Below are 11,929 nucleotides of genomic sequence, written 5' to 3' on the forward strand. Positions count from 1 at the left end.
GCTTGCAGGGATTGAGGTCATCTCTTCTCAGGTGTTGAGGCATCTGAAGTCTTCATAAGAGGCTGGATCTAAACTGGAGCTGATGTACTCTCTAGTTACCTCAGGACGGGCATCCCGAGATAAAACAGAAAAGCAAATGGAAATAATTAGCCTAGCTATAATGGGAGATTGAGTCAGAGCCTGAAAATTATCAGGAAGACAATTTTGAGAGTTTAGGAGCTAAATGTGTAAACGCTCTCTCTCCTTTAGTGGACTTAGATATACTAGGAGCACAGAGTTTTTTATCTTAAAGAGGAAGGATTGTAGGGTGATAGAAGATCAGTTAAGTACACAGGAGCTAAACCATTTAGAGCCTTATAGGTCATTAGCAATACTTTATAATCGATACAGAACTTAATGGGTAACCAGTATATGATAAAATTGACGTTATATGATCATAATTTCTTGACCTGGTAAGTACTCTAGCAGCTGCATTTTGTACTAATTGTATCTTGTTTATTGAGGAAGCAGGACAACCAGCTAATAATGCATTACAGTAAACTAGTCGAGACGTCATGAAGGCATGAACTAACTTTTCTGCATCAGAAATAGATAACATATTCCGTATTTTAGCAATGTTTCTGAGGTGGAAGAAGGCTGTTTTTGTAATATGAAATATGTAATATGTTACTAAAAACGTATGAAATATGTGAAATATGATTTTCAAAGGACAAGTTGCTGTCTAATATAACACCCAGGTCTTTAACTGTCGAGGATGGTACAGTACATCCATCTAAATGCAGATTGCAGTCTTAAGGCCACACCAAGCCAACGGTCGGCCGTCGGGCAGTTTTTGTTTGTCGGCTGACTAAGTTGTCTCAGTGTGTTCCACACCGTCGGCTGAAGTTTGTTTCTCGTTGGCTTTTTCTGGCCGTTTCGACATGTTGAAGCTCGTCGGCCCATCTGATCATTCTGATTGGCTGTTCAGCTACTGCCACCTGCTGGTACAGAAAGGCATCACATCTTACGCAGGCACAGAATGGACATGTTACTTGGCCATCGGCTGTCGGTTTGGTGTGTCAGGGCAACTTTGGATACAGACGCTGCCGACGTGAGCCAACCCCACAGTCTGCTTTCGTCACCACTAGTTTGTTGCCATCGGCTTGGTGTGTTCATGCCTTAAGAGATTCTGTGTACAGGTTTTTGGCCCAATAAGTAATACCTCAGTCTTATCTGAATTTGATAGAAGAAAATTACTAGTCATCCAATGTTTTATATATTTAACACACTCAACTTGGTATGTCAACTTGGATAATTTAGAGATTTCATCTGATTGTGATGAAATATATAACTGAGTATCATTGGCATAGCAGTGGAAACTAATTCCATGTTTTCTTATAATATTGCAGAGTGGCAGCATGTATATTGTAAATAGCAAAGGGCCTAACACTGATCCTTGTGGAACTTCATAGTTTACTATCGTTATCTTAGATTTGTCCCTGTCTGTCAGACTGTCCCAAAATTGTGACGGTCTGAAAGGTACGACCTAAACCACCGTAATGCCTGTCCCTGAATACCAGTGTAATTTTGTAGTCGGTCTAGGAGTATTTTATGATCTATAGTGTCGAATGCAGCACTGAGATCAAGTAACACTAGTATTGAGACACAGCCCTGGTCAGAAGTTAGAAGTCATTTGTAATTTTAACAAGTGCAGTTTCTGTGATATAATTAATAATAATTATTCCTTACATTTATATAGCTCTTTTCTGGACACTCAAAGTGCTTTACATATAGAAGGGGGAATCTCCTCAACCACCACCAATGTGCAGCATCCTCCTGGATGATGTGACGGCAGCCATATTGCGCCAGAACGCCCACCACACACCAGCTTATTGGTGGAGAGGAGACAGAGTGATGAAGCCAATCAGTGTATGGGGATGATTAAGAGGACATGATAGACAGAGGCCAATGGGAAGATTTGGCCATGATGTTGGGGTTACACCCCTACTCTTTTTGGAGGACATTCTGGGATTTTTAAGGACCACAGAGATTCAGGACCTCGGTTTAATGTCTCATCTGAAGGACATTAAATTGTGTTATGGTGGGGCCTTAATCCAGACTGAAATTGTTCATAGATATCAATTTTTTGCAAGAGGGAGCACAATTGAGCTGACAACTTTTTCTAGTATTTTAGACATAAACAGAAGATTTGAAATGGGTCTATAATTTGTAGGAGAGAAAATGGTGCCCATACTACTAGTCAATGATCCTCACATTCATTCGTGTGTTTGGGTACACTGAGCAGATGAGGCAGATCAGGCAGATTATTTGTGAATCTATCTATGGTGGTTGGGAGAATTGTTCTACCTGGTTGAATATGTGGTGTGATATGGCAAATGCATAATGGGGCATATGAATATGGTGGATAGAATGGGCTTCCTGATCCGGCAGATCACTCAAGCCAGCAAACGAGGATTGAGATAGGGAGTCAACTCCAAATGAGTTGATTCTTTGACTCTGAATAGCCCTAAGGTAGAGGTTGAGTAGGAGTAGGAGTAGGGTGACTATAAGGTAGAGGCTGACTCTAGCATAGGAACTGACCCTCGATGACTCTGTTGCTGTGTTCAAAATCACTCTCTTTTTCACTCATTACCCAATCCCTTATAGTGCATATCAGTTGAGTGCACTAAATCAGCAATTAGTGAATAAAATGAAGTGAGGACTTTGGAAACTGATGTGGTTAGGGTATCGGAGAGCTTGAGCTGTCATAGAAACAACTTTGTCACATACATTTATCCTGCACTTACAGTGGGCAATCCAACACTAGACAATATTTCAAATAATGAGTTGGAATGTCTTGTACAGACACTTTGATTTTATTAATTTGTAGGGAAAACACCCTAGGAAGTAAAATTAGCTCAAATGAAATATTTATAGGGAATTATAAAGAGTTGTTTAGATTAAGACCGAGCAACTGATTCGTCCAGCGTTCATTTGCTCGAGCCGTAATTAAACTCTGGTAACGGATATAAATATCCAATAATCGTGAAAACACTGATTAGAGCACGGTAACTTGATCACAGTTTAAGACATTAAATCATAAAGCACATAATACAAGACACTTTCCTTTTAAAATCTACAAGAGATTTTATTTATTCTAACACAAACTAATCTAACACAAAGGCACGCACATACACACACACACACACACACACACACACATTCATACGCGTTGCAGTAAGAATGAAATGAGAGAGAAAGAGTTTTGAAAGAGAGAGAGAGGGAGAGAGAGAGAGAGAGATCTGATTAACCGAATTCCTATCAATGCATTTCAAAGACCAGAACGAACCATGAATCATTCATTTAAATGCACCAGTTCAGTTTTGGTCTGGAGGTACTTGCTTGCGTTGACTAAGGTGAATTTCCCTCGTCGTGCAGAGAGGGGTTTCCCAAGTCGATGATTGGTCCAGATCAGGTCCGTGTGGAACAATGAAGGAAGTCTCTTTGTCGTTAGTTGAAGCGGCAAAAGTCGTTGGTTGAACTTTGCGGCGAAACTTAGGACACAAGACTTTCAGCGGTAAAGGAAAATTAAGTAAAGAAAAGAAAAGTGAGTGAAGGTTGGATGTCTTGAATGAGCGGCTGGTCTGTTCTTCTTGTCACTCCATTGTTCTTGGTACTTGTCTTGGCTTCTTTTCCCAGAACAGAACCAACTCCTTTCTCGTTTACCAACCAACTTCTCCCATTCACTATCTTGCAATATGATCATTTAAACTTAGTTGTTTGTCACCCCTCTGAGGAGTCCTGGCCAATCAGACATTGTCCTGTTTCAAGAGGGCCTTCCTCTGCCCCCAATAAAACAGAAGTGTTACATCCTGTTTCTGCTTCAGCAGAGAGTGCCATTTTAACATAATTTCTATTAAATGGGATACAATACATTTTAAACAGATTTCATTCAAGTCAGGATATAGGAAAGGGGGAAAGAATCAAATTAAGTCCAAATAAGGCATACTTTCAGTCATTCAGTCAAGAGTTAACACATTTACATGAATTGTGAGTGTTTCTAAAGCCTAACTGTTTACAGGTAGTACTTGTGGACACATAATGCAAAATGTATGTAGTTAAAAGATGTTTGATAAGTCCGTTAAAATTGTTGGAACAATTTTGAAGCAGATTTATTTGTTCAACAGTCTCTTTGGCTTTCCTGTGAAGTAAGGAAACAAAAGGGTCTGGATTGTCTCTCTGTCTTCTTGGGTGACCCTTTGGTATGTCGCTTCTGCTATCAGGAAGCATGTGTCGTAAAAGTAATCAGCCTGGCTTTATCTGCAGACGGGCCGGAGCCGGAACCTCAATTCTGAATTAGAATTATGTTTTGAAAGAATCATCTGAATGATTCATTTGTCTGGTTCGTCCACAGTTCCTACAAATTTAAGGCAGCTTTTGAACCAAAAAGTTGAATTGAGGATTTTTCTTTCTTCTTTCTTTATTATAATTATGTTTACAGTGCACCGACTGTAAGAAGAGGCCTTTATAAGGTCTTTGTGTGCTCTTCTTTTACATTAAAGGAAGTGCCCCAAACATCTCGACAAACAGCAGGAACATGAAACCAGCATGTCAGACCGCAGCCTCAAGATATACTTGACACACATTAACAGACAAAGGCTACAGAGCAAAATACACAGCGTTAAATGAACACAGCTCAGTGTTATCCACACACAGTGTTAAAAGTAATACCATGGGTGCAGGAACTATGGTTGCTGAGGGTGTTGCAGCACCTCCTGCTGACAGCTTGTAACACTCCGAATAGAGCGTACACTAAATTGAGGGAACCGCTCGTTCCTCGGGAAAAAAATATGAAAAAAAGACAGACAAAAATTTGTTTCAATCACCCAAGTGTATTATACAATTTAGAAAAACTCATGACCCACAATACAACCAGAAAAAAAAGTAAAAAAAAAAAAAGTGTATGCGAAAGTGTAAGTCCAACTGTAGTATGTATGATATTGAATCAGTCTCACCGGAAAATGTCCATGAATGAATGAATAAATGTCCGTGAGCAGATCCAATGTATTGACCGAAACTGTTAAAATATCCTCACTGGAAAGCAGTCCAAAGTCCAAAAAACACCCAGACAAAACTCCACAAGCGAGGCGGCAGTAAACTCCAACAAGAAACAGTTCGGTAAGTATTCCACAATCGGTTGACAGTCGGAAGCGAGCACAAACGCTGCAGATGCCGGTAAGCCAGCTACCTTTAAAGTTCCGTGTTATGATCACGTGATGTGTAGGCCGCGCGGGAACCGCAAAATCTCGCGAGAGCTTGTTCACATGGGGTCTCACACACACACCGGAGCAACGGAACAGAGCACAAGGTGACAATTAAAATAAATGACCAACCACACATTCTTGTTAATCATACACGAGTATAAATGTCACCCTTATGTGGCAATGCTACAAGCTGTTTCACTACATTGAAATTTAAAATGTTTTTCAACATATCTTTAATTTTCCACCTTCATTCATAAAGTTACTTTATGTTTGTATATGTTGTTGAATATACAGTGGGTACGGAAAGTATTCAGACCCCCTTAAATTTTTCACTCTTTGTTATATTGCAGCCATTTGCTAAAATCATTTAAGTTCATTTTTTTCCTCATTAATGTACACACAGCACCCCATATTGACAGAAAAACACAGAATTGTTGACATTTTTGCAGATTTATTAAAAAAAGAAAAACTGAAATATCACTAAGTAGGGATGTGCAACGATTAATCGTGATTAATCACTAACAAAATAAAAGTCTGTGTTTACGTAATATATGTGTGTGTTCTGTTTATAATAGTTATGTATATATAAATACACACACATACATGTATAAATTTAAAAAAAATATATGCATGTTTAAGTACATATATATATTTATATATATTTTATAGTACATGATGTAAATATAAATATATATAAATTAACATTTTTCTTAAATATATGTATAGTCATGTATTTGGCTACAGTAAAGCTTTAATCAGGACAAAACTGTATATTGAAAGCAGTGACAGCATATCTAAACACTTTGACACAAATACAAAATGAAATACCATTCATAAACGTCCTTTAAATGCTGTGATTGCAAAAGTTCTGCTTGACCCTCTTCATCTGGGTCTGATTCGGCTCAATTTGATACAGTAATATAGACGCCATTATTTACATTTCCACTAAAGCACAAGTAACCATAGACATTATAATGTAACATCGAATGGTAAGGGGCGTGGTGTTTCCGGATGCTTCAGCGAATCACAATACACTGGGCCAGCTAACCAATCTGAGCACATTGCATATTTCGGAGGGAGTGGCTTCATAAAAGCAGGAAGTCAAACGAGCCGTTCATATGACAGTGGAAACAGAGGTGTAGAATAAAGGTAAAATATATGAAAAATATGGCTTTTTCACAAAAAAAAACAAAAAAAAAAAAACCCAAAGCATTAAGACATGTTAAACTGCGCCCCAAAAACACAATCAAGCCTAGAAAAAAAAAACACTGAACCACCCCTTTAATAATGATCAGTGAGATTGGTGTACAATATGATATTTAATAACCTGAAGATTCCTGAAGATTGATTTTCATGTTGGTTTTATCACTAATATCATACAGCACAGTTAATTTCCATCTGAACTGTGGATGGAGAGTTGCTCCTGCATCTTTGTCTGTATACAGACTTTCTCTTTTTTCTTCCCCCGGTTATATAGTTGAACTATAACTAAAGTCATCACTACATTCATTCCCACAATACCTAGCATCGGCTCTGACTCCTGTTCAAACATTCTGGGATTGTTTGTAATGTTAATAGGTTGTGGTCCTAGGATCAAATTTTGTAGCATTCCGGGTCCAACTTGCATTGACACAGAAAACTCTACAGCAATTTATCGAATCAAAGTTCTGTTTGAATGGATAAATAAATAAATAGACAGATACTATATAAGTCACCCTGTCCACGTCTCCGAGTCCCTCAGTGTCCAGCAGCACCAGAGTGGTTCCTGCTTTAGTGGGGTGATCCACACACCACATCCAGATGCCCTTCGTATTGAACTCAATGGTGCTGCCCAATGCAAACCCTGAAAATGGCACACAAAAAAATGACTTGCATGTAGGGATGGACGATTAATCAAAAAGTAATCGAAACTGAAAGTATTAACAGGTTTTTTAATCCTGTTAATACTTTCCCCTTAAAAACATACTACTGCATGTAGTCACGTAACTCCGCCCTGTCCAGTCAGCAGCATGGAAGCAACATGGAGGCAAACGGCGCACGAGTGGAGAGCCCTGGAGTGAGATCACTTTTACTTGCATCCTCACTAAACTTTGTAAATTGTATGTGTTTTAAGTCTTTAAAAAGCACACCCATTTCCATAAAATATAAACACTATTCCCATGTTTTGCCACATGAGTCAAAGCAGCCTCGGATGAAATTTATATCACTCTAGCTCACCATGTCCTTGTCCATGCAGTGTTTCCCATACATTGACTAGACTGTGGCGGCCCGCCACATTCTAATTTGTCCCGCCACAGTCTCAAAATGAAACGGAAATTATGCTAGTCGCGATATTTAAATATGATAATTGCGTTCTTTTATATGGCAAAAGTGGGACTCAGAGCAAAATAAGTAGACTAGCACCAATTAAGTTTTCGTGCACTATATTCAAAGTCATCTGAAGCCATTCCATAGCTTCATGTGAGGGACAGAAGAAAATATACATCGATAAGTTCACGGTCAGAAACTCGTCTTCCCTCTGCTACAGCTGTCAATCATTCAGCACTCAAACAACGCGTCGCGTTCGGTAACGACAGTCAGCACGGTAAAACTCTCCAATATGATATATTCCCATTATTATACTTGATATGTAGATAAAGGGCTGTGGATTTGCATAAAATGACTTTATCTTGCTGGAGTTTATTGCTGTTTTTGAACGATGTCATCATATTGGCTACAGGATGTCTGTTAGATCGCACAACACAAGGACTATGAATTCGCGTCACACGCACAATAACTGGAATTTAAAAGTGAGAAGAAACATATGATTAATAAACGGTTAGATGCAGATATACACAGGGATTCTCTTTGTGCCGTGAACTTTTCAATGCGCAGCACAACTGCGAGTTGTAACTTAATATTGCTTCAAGCACATCATTCTGCACCCGGGATGCGCATTAGCGTTTTTTTTTTTGCTGCTGTTTTGAAGCGTTTCATATCATGGTTTTGCTCACTGAACGATTATTAATAGCCTACTTTGTTCTGTCGTATCGATCCTATCTTGTTGCCCCATTAAAAAGCTGCACAATACATTAAAAATAAATTTCTTTTAATCTTAAATTAATATAAATACATATAATTCTTTACATATAAATATACATCTAATATAAATCGTTTTTTCATTTAGTAAGAATACAAATAGTAATTTTAAACTTTATTAACATTTGGATTTATAAAATTAAAGTTTTTTTTTCTCCCAAGATTTAGGCTAGCATACTTTTTGCTGCTGAATTATATACTCACCTAGTTTACTCATTTATTGGACAGCTTATGATTATATATTTTCATTAATTTGTTATTTTTCACGATAATGAAGTGGTGCGTTTAGTGCATTCTGAATTGGTTAACAAATCAAAGAGTGACCATTAGTTCCATAAATACAGATACAGGCTCCCACTAATAAATTAATTCAACAAAGGTAACCTCTTTTGCTACATATTTTTAATGGTTTAAATGTGTACTCTACATGGTTGACCACTAATGAACTATCATTTAGCTTACTATAATATGTGTACATGACTAATGTGCCCTACCTCACCAATAAATAAATTACTTTTAGAGCACAAAGTTGTTTACAAGAGAACAAATTTCTTCATTGATCTAGTCACTTAACACTAGAAGTCCCAGAGAGCAGCCATTTGGCTTTTCTACCTATAAAACCCGCAGGACAGCCGATGGGCTGGAAGGCTTTAGGCTAATATCCTTAATCAGCTGTGAACAGTTGCTTTTGTTATGTAAACAATGTGGGGCCATGCTGAGCCACTTCAAGGAAACTTGTGTTTCACTTTGCCATCTTAGGGAGAAATCAACACACATGTTTTTTTTTTCCCTTTGTTGCTGAGATCTATTGATAAAAATAGTACAAAATAAAATAAAGAAACCAACCATTTGTACACATATTTACAAATAATATTAAAAAGTGAGTGAGTACATTCCAGCAATCACTCACAATCCATATTATAATTTTGTATATATTCATTATATATTAATCTTATATTTGAAATACATCATAAGTCCATTTTTAAAAGTGTTTGAAAGATGGGTTCAAGTGTACTACAAGTGGTAACTAAATACATTTTTCTATACAGAGATAGTATGTTAAAAGCACATTTTAGTTCAAATTCATGGTGTCTCAAAATAGCACAGTTGAGTACACTTAGATGTTCTTAAGATTATCTTAAGAAGTACTAAAGAAGAGCTTTTAGTATATTAAGTACAAAATAAGTGCATGGAAATAGATTACTGAACATTATGGAAGTGTAAAAGTGTACTAAAATAAAGTGTATTTTACTGCACTTTTTTTTCACCTGGGTAGACACTCCAGCACTTTCCGTTTGCATTAAGATTATTTTTATTACCACACTGGCAGATATTGATCATTTTACTTAAGTAAAATGTACTTAATTTAGATCCCCCCCCCCAGGAGACAAGACTAAATATCATATATAATTTTCTCATATAGAAAATCCATCTTGATTTAAGATTTTTTTTTTTAAATTTACTTGAAATAGGATAAAAAAATACTTAGTATGAAAAGCATTTTTTCAGTGTGAATGAGTGAGTTAACTTTTTAAACATCACTTGCACTCCCTCATTTCAGGGTTAACATACTCAGAGTTTTCACTTAACCTCCTTTCTGAAACCGGCCCATGGTCAATCAAGTTCTCTGCTTTTAGCAGCCCTCCCTCCCCCACACATACATACAAGCCACCAGCAACCATTCACACACACACCCCCAACCCCCCTGCAGATTGCTCAGGTAATGACCATATTTACACATGAATTGATGCTAATGATAGCCAAAAGACTAGCCAGTTAGCATCCACTTGGCTAAAGGAGGGTTACAAATCTCTGGGACTTCTAGTGTTAAATTTGCTCTCAGAATGCACCAGATTTATGCATTTAAATTTAAAATGTACAAAATTTTCCTCCGGAGGGGGAATGCCCCCGGACCCCCCAAGAGGAACCAATGTCCACCCACCACAGTCTCACAAAATCCTGTGGGAAACACTGCCATGGTATAACTATGAGGCTGGCCAACAAGTTTCAGTTGATGCATGCTGGGGTGGATTAGACATGCAAGAGGATTTTACCCCCGCCAATATAGCCTGTGATGTTGACAAGATTATCTGGCCTGTCCCAGACCAAAGACGGGATGCTGGAGTGGGGCAGAATATTTTTGTTGTTGTTGTTTCGTGTATTGTACTATACAGTATATTACAGTTTTTTCCAACTGCTTACACATGTTTTCAAAACTGTCTCTTTTTTTCCAAACTTTACACACAAATCCAAGAATTGCACACACAAAATGCATAATGCCTCACATCTCTTGCCAAATGAAGCACTGCATTCAAAACATCACAAACATATCTCAAAAGCAAACATTTGTCTTACTTTGCAAACACATTTGCTATAATATTCTATTTTTGGATATATCATATACACACAGTTATTCAAAATAAATTTACATTTCTGTTCAAGATTGATAGTAAGTGGCAGAGAGATGTTATGTTGACATAGGGACAATGATCATGCCCTTTCCAGCACCATGTGGAGAAAAAATCCTCACTAGGGTTTAGAAATGATGAATACGGAAGCAAGTAGACAACAGAAAATTTGTTCAAAACCTATAACTTGACCTATTGACTTGGCCTATTTATAGGTCTATTCTAAAGCCATGATTGGTGTTAAGTAAAGCAATAAGTATTTGTGCATGTGAGGAGTTAGTGTGAGGCACTGATGAATTAGTGTGGCATTTTGATTGTTTGTGTTTGAAAAAGGAAATTAAGATACTTCCTGTTAGATTTTTGTGTGTTACATAGAGAATTGTGTGTTGTTTTGCAAAAAGTGTTTTATGAAACTGAAAAATGAGTCAGAGGTATTGGTGTGTGGTTTTGCAGATTTGATGTGTGGTTCTGCTGTTTGAGTGTCAGCTTTCAGAAATTGTGTGACATGAAAAGATTTTGTGTGTAAGCAGTTAAAAGAAACCTGTAAGGAATAAATAAAATGTGCAAATGTATACATTTGTGTCTTTTGTTGTGTTGATCATGTAATTTAAGGGGGAGAACCAAGAAACATATTACTGTTTTTTGTAGTATTGTTTTGAATTTATCTCACCAGTGTGTAAGACTATGTTGTAGTGTGTGTGTGTGTGTGTGTTACTGAGGGATTTGTGTGTAATGTCCGAGGGCAAAGTTTGGTTTTTCACCTAGATTGAAAGGTTTTGAGTGGAGAGTTTCATTTTGACCTGAAAACAGGAAGTTTGGGGAATTGGGTGAGAAGTTATGGATTTTGTGTTTAGAGTTTTGAGAAAAGGAGGCATAATTTCAAGAAATGTGTTTAAGCAATATAGAAAAACTGTAATATCAAAAGTACCTTTGAATTGAAATTGATCATGCACAGAATTCATTAAAGATTTGTCCTATGTATACATTAAATGCTTTATTCTTATTGGCTGACAGATGTTTAAATGTGTTGATTCTATAACTGCTTTTTGAAGTAGATCCAGGTCTTTTAGGAGATGGTCCTCAATGCAGAACACGAGATCCGGGGGGCGGAGTTGGATCTAGATCCAGCTACAGGAGTGGAGAAAGATATCACAAATTTCACACTGTACCCAGTACAGAAATATGTTTTTTAGACAACTG

This window comes from Chanodichthys erythropterus, chromosome 8 (genome assembly GCF_024489055.1).
Source record: "Chanodichthys erythropterus isolate Z2021 chromosome 8, ASM2448905v1, whole genome shotgun sequence".
In the NCBI taxonomy this organism is placed as follows: Eukaryota; Metazoa; Chordata; class Actinopteri; order Cypriniformes; family Xenocyprididae; genus Chanodichthys; species Chanodichthys erythropterus.